Below are 8,118 nucleotides of genomic sequence, written 5' to 3'. Positions count from 1 at the left end.
GGCATGCTTATGCTGATAGGAGCATTGAATATGTGGTAGTGTAAAAGCTGAAACTCTGGCTCCTACTGGTAACTCTACCTCTGGAACTCTGGCTCCTAGCAGGATGACTCATGATGGACAAATTTAGCACCAGGCAGTTGTAGTGACCTGGCTGACAAATCTCTAATGAAAATCCAAGCGGATTTGAGATGACGATTTCTCATCCTCTCGTTTTTCACATTTTTTCTTTTTCAATTTTCTTATTTTGTTTTTGCTGGGGATGGGGTATCCTATTGGGTGCCAGACATTCACCTGCTATTTCAGATACTCCAACCGAGAGATTTTTTTTATATTCTAACTGTTCTTTTGAGCAAAATTGTTTGATGCATTCCTCTTGCATTGGGTATATATAGTTTTTGAAATTCTTTTTCACGAGAACAGTTGCTCCTATAATTGCTGGAACGATGGAAATCTTTTTAAGCTTTGGTATTTTGTTATCTTTTTCCTCTCAGCTCTGTTTAGGTCAGCATCATTAGGGATACTGGCTTCAACTAGGGTTGCTATTCTGTCCTCCTTGTACTATATCATTATGTCAGGTTTAACAATTGTGTTTTTTAGCTATGCAGCTGTAAAAATTGCATAGTCATAGTGGATGGTGTACGACTTATTTCCAACTGTTGTTTCTGGTATATGCTCCTAGGAGTTGCTGCTGCGTTCGATATTCAACATTTTATAGATGATCTACGGGAAACGTTTACATATGGCATGCAAAGACTTGTCAGACGTGAAACCGCAAATCAACAGCTTGAAAATGGCAATGTTTCTTCTGCACCATTCTTTTGTGGGTTCTGGAGTAAACCTTCCCTGACTTTGTATGTGACCACTGGATCTTGCTGCTCTTAGAGTCAAGGGTAAAAAGTTGCAACTATATATAATCTATCTATATATCTATAAAAGTGTGTGTGTGTGTGTGTGTGTGCCTGTGTGTCTAAGTGTGTACATTTCCCTACGCAATATCTCTATCAATTTTCAGTCTACAGGCTCGAAATTTGACATACAGGGTATGGAGATTTGGGAAAATCTTTGTGATCGGTTTTCAGCCAGAAATTTGGCTGTTAAGGGGTCAAAGTTCAGCGATTTGACCTTTGAGAACTCTACCAAACACCTCCGGCAATTTTGGGTATAAACACTTGAAATTTTAGATATAGATTGTTTGGACATGGATCTAACTTAATAACTTGATTTGAGCCCAAAACAATAAATGTTAAAAGGTCATAATAGGGGTCAAAGTTAAAAAAATTGACCGCTTTTTTTTTTTGCTCAACATACACCTCCAAACACCCGGGCAACGTCGGGCACACATGCTAGTAATAAATGCAAACAAATGAGGACTTCATGCAGACCAGACAAGCGTGAGGCGTGATTTGCGTGAGCTTTATACAGAAATCTGATTCAGTTAATAAAAAAACAATTAATGCCTACATTCAGTCTCCAAAGACAAAGAACCCCCCCCCCACACTATAAGGGTAGTTGCGCGAATAATTGTGAGGCAAGGGTTGTGCAATCCCAATTATACCTCCCCGAATCAGCACTGCTTCAGTCCATTGGCAAGGAAAAGTGCTAGATGACTGGAAACAATGCTGAGATGAACAAAGAGAACATACAGCACCTAGAATTCTGAAATGGTCAATGTTGCTTCGGCGATCTAATAGGAACCGGTGTGTCAACGTGATTAATAAACAAACAAATGAAAACATTAACTTCGGTGATCTAACAGGAACTGGTGTGTCAACGTGATTAATAAACAAACAAATGCAAACATTAATTCACACCTGATTGCATGTTTTGCGATATTTCCGAAGATAAACACGTGTGATTTGTTTGGGAAATTTTAATTCTTTCTCAGTGTCTGCTTTGTTGAATTGTTACAATAACTGCATTCTTATCAGTCAGTTACAGGTTCTATCCCACCTTGTGGCACCTTTTGGATAATGACGCAGAAAATGGTTAGGGTTGAGGCCTGAGAGGATTGAGAGAATGAAGAGGAATAGCACCTTCCAGACCTCCACTAGAAAGGTATGGGTAGAATCAGAATCTTGAGAAGGCTTATTAGCACTCGAATTATAGAGAAAATCTTTGGCCATTAAAAAAAAGAAATAAGTAAATAAAAATGAGTGATAAAAAAGATGAAAAAGGAATATAAAATAAAATATATCATTACTAGCAGGACCAGTGTACCAGCATTACCCAGTGTAAATATGACACAAAGCCAGAACAGCTGCAATTTCTTCGCCTCCACCCTGAAAAGAAATAACCTTTGATTATCTAGTGAATTATCATTTGTGAGTCAAGTAAATTACTGACTATAGATGAAAAGCTAAAAAAATCTAGTGTCATCTAGTAGCGGTTGTGACTGTTATCTGCAGGAGGATAATGATCTTTTTAGGTGATTGTTGTCAGTTGATGGAACTGGCGGATACTATTCTATATAGGTGGTTACTTATGAACACTGGAAATTGCAGAAGCAGTTTACAATATAAAAATCATTTTATTATATGTATATATATATATACACATATATATCATTTTTTGGAGGAAGGGGGTAAGTTGATTTAGTGAGACAAAGGACCGTTTGAATAAATTCACAATGATTTAAAGTGTTGTGTAATTATTTTAAAAAAAAAAATCATGTTTGCTTTGTTATGTTTTTATATTTTCAATTTTGAATAATTTCACGTGTAATAAAAAAAACAACTATGAATTCATATGTAATTACTTAAAAAATACTATTTCGTTTTATTTCCACTTGTGTCTTATTTCTTCAGTTTTGAATGATTGACAAACGTACTAAAAAGTAATGAGCCTATAGGAGGGAAATGTTGTGCATTTCTCTCCTAATAATTACTTAAATAAATACAAGGCCAAACGACATTGCTTTTAACAAAACAATAATAAAGGGTTTATTTAAAAATGGTGAGATTGTATCTCAGACTGAAGAGAAAGAAAGAAAGTGTAAATGTCTGTTTGAAGGTATCGTCTGCCATCAGACTGCAGTCGTTAACAAGTAGCAGTGGGAGGGGTGAGTGAGAGGGGTCTGTATAGGTTGCTTGCTGGCATCTCTCTGGCGATCGCAGCTGAGATCCCAAAGGGCTAAAAACAGTCCTTAAGGGGACAGCTCAAATCAATGCGCCCTGCCAACCGATTGGTCAGTGTGCCCGAATCACTTTGGCACCGGGCATTGATCCGCTTATAGTAAATAGTTTGTTAACTGCTACAAGGAAGGTAGAAAAGTAACGTTTCTTAGCAATGCTAAAATTTATTTATTGTATTTTTTTTTTTTTTTACATGGAGTTCACCACTTATCAAGGCCCAATGGCCACTCGGGGATAAGGGTTATTGTGTGTGCAGTAATCAATGGGATAGTGTAGCAATAGTATTGGAGAATTGATAAGGTGTTATTACTTAAGGGGGCGGTTCATCAGGAATTTGTTTGTGTTGGACTTGAAGACATCCAGGTTGAAGTCGGGAGGGAAACAGGCAAGCAGAACAGAGTTCCTCAGGCATGCAGTTCTAAGAAAGAAGCTTTGTTCATGGAATCTACATTTTGATTTAGGCACAGATAAGGAGTAGGGAAAATTATTGACGGTGGTTTCAGCTAGTCGGGTGTTTTTTGAAAAAGATTGGCGAGGGGGGGACCAGAGAATGGAGCTCAGACGAACCCTTTCCATGGAAATAACGATAGAACAAAGACAGGCTCGCTACATCTCTTCTGTGGGAAAGAGGTTGCAGGGTAGAGAAAAGGGCATCCCCCACTAAGCCACGAAGTCTATTTTGTACTCTGTCAAGGCAGGATAGGCTGTTTTTAGCAGCTCCTGCCCAGATGTGGCAGCAGTACTCCATCCTTGGACGTACTTGGCTTTTATATAGATAGAGAATTGCATCATTAGTGAGATATCTTCTGGAGCGGTAGAAGGATCCCACCATTTTCCCAGCGACCTTGGCCGCAAACTTGATGTATGTGTTCCATTTAAGATCAGGAGTAAAGGTCAAACCCAGAAGCTTATCAAAACATGGGGCCTCCCCTAGACGAGAGCCATCCATTTCAATTGATGCCAGATGGGGATCAGAGCGTTTATGATGTAGAGATAGGAGCTTGGTCTTAGATGCATTAAAGGTAACCAGCCACCTCTTTCTCCACTGTACCACGCGCTCAAAATCAGAGGAGAGAGAATCAGAACATCATCATTTACAGCCTTTGATGTGTTGCCATAGATAGTCGTGTCATCAGCATAGATGTCAACGAAAGATTTTAGTATGTGTTTTGGGAGATCATTGATGTAGATCAGGAAGAGAGTTGGGCCCAGTATTGACCTCTGAGGGACTCCAGCATTAATACTGTGGGCCTCTGATTTCTGCCCATCAACCACTACTCTTATGAACCTATCAGAGAGAAATGATTTAATGATCGAGAAAACATTTCCAGTTATACCGTAGCTGGAAATCTTGTGTAGTAGGCCTTTATGCCAAACCTTATCGAAGGCCTTTGATATGTCAAGAGCAATTGCCCTAGAAATGAAGCCTTTGTCGAGAGATTCGCTAATCCTATGAGATATAACAGTTAGCACATCTGCTGTAGATCTAGCAGAACAGAAACCATATTGTGTGTCGCTAAGAAGGTTATTTCTGCTGCTTATTTATTTGACTCTTTCATTTGTTGGCTTCTTTGCAACATATCCCAACGAGTTTTTTGTGCGATTTTAACAGAAACAAGTCAATTCAAATAATAAGACAAACCAAGGTTCTAGGAATTTTTTCCTTGGAATGATGAACAGGTCCAAAACCTCAAACATCTATATGTCAAAGCCAAAGCCAAAGGAACAAGTAAGAAGTTAAATTTTCTTATCAATAAAAAAACATTTCAAACCCGAATGCACTCAATTCGAATAATGAGACAAACAAGAAAGAACAAATAGCAAGTAAACGAACGGTAACATAAGTGCATAAGTACCAATAAAAGTGATTTTTAATATCGTAAATACTCCCCCACCCCTCTTTAAAAAATAACTGGTTTATTTTTCAGCTGGCATGAATGGTTTATTTTAATCACGCTACACCGTAATCACGTGATTAAAATTTTGCAGACGAAAACGAGGCTAGAATCTGGGAGACAACAAGTCAAGGATAACCAGAAGTTCAAATTCAAATAAAGACTGTTTATTAAAAAAAAAACAACAACAACAAAAAAAAACGCTTTTATGTTTAATTTAAAAAAAAAAGTAATAGCATATTATTATTATTTTTTATTTTATTTTTTTAATTTTTTTTTTTTAATCCGGCTAGAGATTTTTATCTCCCCCCCCCCATCCAATCAATTTCTGTAATGATCTGGTCCCTATTGATTGCAGTGAAATATGCCGGTTCTGTACAGTTCTAGGAGGTCAGGTCCACCCGCCCAGGCTTTGCCTTCTCTCTTTGAGAAGGGGGTTACTTTATGGCTGATCGCCCGGGGCGCCCTTACCGGGAATGCCGGCGAGACTGCTCAGGCACATTTTGCAGGCCAGAGTGCTCTCCTCCTCCTCCTCTAAGGCGCTGACTTTTCAATCCAACTTTTCGATCCTGGTATATAAGTTCTTGCAGAGGGAGAAAACTAAATTATATTATTATTTCAATAAATTGTTTCACAAAGCAAATCGTGTTGCAAATTTCGCGCGTTTAGTCTCTGATAGTCAGGAGATTTTTAATTTTTTTTTTTTTAATGCGATGATGATGCGTTTAGAAAGCATCAGTCTGGAAAAGATAAAAAAAACAAAAACGTTTCGTTTCGTTTCGTTGAACACTCGGCTTGTGTCGAATTTTTGCATAACCTCAATTCTTAAAGTCTTATCCTCCCCCAAAAATAACAAATAAAAAAAAGAATATTTTTTATTTATTTATCTTTCTAGCCATCTAATATGTTTACAAGAGATAAAATATAGTTTTTATGAAGAAAAAAAAAAAACATCATTAAAGTCTCCCGACAGGCAACAGTATATGAGTATAAATACGATGTTAACATCCGCGATAAACACTTTTCTCTTCTCACTCTGTCATTTCTATTTCCGGTCTTTTTTCTCCTTCTTATTTCTGTCTTTCATACTTTTTTTTTTTTTTTTTTACACCCAACCTACACTACAATTGATCTTATTTGATCGGCTGTTTTTAATAGAATGGCTGACATGATGATAATCCGACTTTAGTCTACAATCAAAGTAGACGATGAAAGGAAGATCTAATTTTGGAAATGATGTTTAGAATGGATATGCGAGTCGATCGGAAATTGACTTCCCCGTAAAAAGGCTGACAGTCTTTCCTTTCTTCTTTGAGCGAAAATTATTCAACTGATCCGAAACCTACGAAGAATCTTCCAATCTCTCAGCAAGTAACAATCACCCCCCCTTATTTATTTTATTACTATTGAAACGCATTTCTTTTAATTATTAATTCTCTCCACAAATAATTGTACGACATGGTAGCTTGAAAAAGTGCGAAAAGTTTTTTTTTTTTTTTTTTTTTCGAAAACTATTTTTAATTTCTACTTCATGGGGTTTCGTAATTTTTGTATTATTATACAAACACCGTGACAGCGTTATCGTTAGGGTAGGGTTAATTCGCTGTCACGGTGTTTGTATAGTTTTACCGTAATTTTTGTATATGTTGCTAATTAACATGGCGATTAAGTAGATATTGGGTTTCTAACAGCATTTTGTCTAATTGTATGTTTGTCAGTTTTCGCCGCCATTTTCTCGTTCGTTCAACACTGTTTTTCGAACCGATTGAACGTTTTAAAGTGAGTAAAAAAAAAAAAAAAAAAAAAAAAATCCAGATGGAAAAGTAACTTGGATGTTGTTATGGTCTTGATTTATCGGAAAGTTGATCATTAAGATTAATTTCTGCTGAAAAAGGCTTTTTGGCACAAAGAAGTTAAGTTTGTTGAAAAGGTAATCCGACACGTAATATATTCAAATCTATTTTTTTTATTTTTTTTTTTTTTTTGGAGAGCGGGACTAGTGAATTTATAGGCAAAGTATCTGAAAATGACGGTCTTGCCAGTTTTAAACAGTCCCGAATACTCTTAAAAAATTAACTTTTGTAATTGTAGTCTCCATTCAGTCTACCATTCCATAGACCTTAATATAAATTGTTTGCAAGAAAACTTTTCTCGTGTCTGAAAGAAAAACCCACACGTGGCCCTGTCCGCGTAACCAATACATTGCGGCCATTTTTTTTCCTTTTGCTCGTGTACTGTTAGACATTACTTGTTGTTCCATGAAGTAAAAACATTAGAAACCTATCTACCTAGGTACTCTTCGTAACTTATCTTGCTTTTGGTAACATTGTTATCTATTCTTTTTCGTGTGTTGTAAAAACAGACCATATATATATATATATATATATATATATATATATATATATGAGAAATTCCAAACTCTCTTCCTTTCTCACGCTAATAATCTTGATTTTTTTTTTTTTTTTTTTTTTTTTTTTTTGCCAAATTTTCATCCCAAACAAGTTTTAAAATTTAGCGGTGATAGCTGAAAAAGGGTCACCTGTGTATTTTAGGTCAAAAGAAAATCTGGCGAACCTGTACGAAAGTGCCCACCCCCTAAAATGCGTGAGTAATAAAGATCATCAATATCATAATTACTTGTCGGCGAATATTTTAAATGTGATGCTGCTCGTTCAAGACCTCAAATACCAGGTTTCCTACTGAGCCAGTGACCCTACCCTCGCATTTTGATGTATTGTGCTACTTGAAACTCTTCGACAGAAGTAGATCAAGGGTTTGTATTACTGTACACATAGATTCGAAAAAGTTGTCAAAAAACAAATATATAACAAATGTCATCAAAGGCAAGATAAGTTATTTTTCTACCAAATTGGATATATTTTTGTGTTTTTATTCAATGTAACATGTTTATTCAGCTCGAAAAACAGTGTTTACCGATGTATTGGAAAATTTAAAATGGCGCCTGACTCTCTCTTTAGCGCGGTAAGTTTGGGAAAAGGTGTTATAAATAATAAACTAGACAAAATACTATTAAAAATACACCGAATATATGTCAACCTATGTCACGGTAACATATATTGAGCGAATTTCTA

The sequence above is a fragment of the Euprymna scolopes genome, chromosome 18 (assembly GCF_053919585.1).
Source record: "Euprymna scolopes isolate OS-2025 chromosome 18, ASM5391958v1, whole genome shotgun sequence".
NCBI lineage: Eukaryota > Metazoa > Mollusca > Cephalopoda > Sepiida > Sepiolidae > Euprymna > Euprymna scolopes.
Note: the sequence above shows the minus strand (reverse complement) of the source record.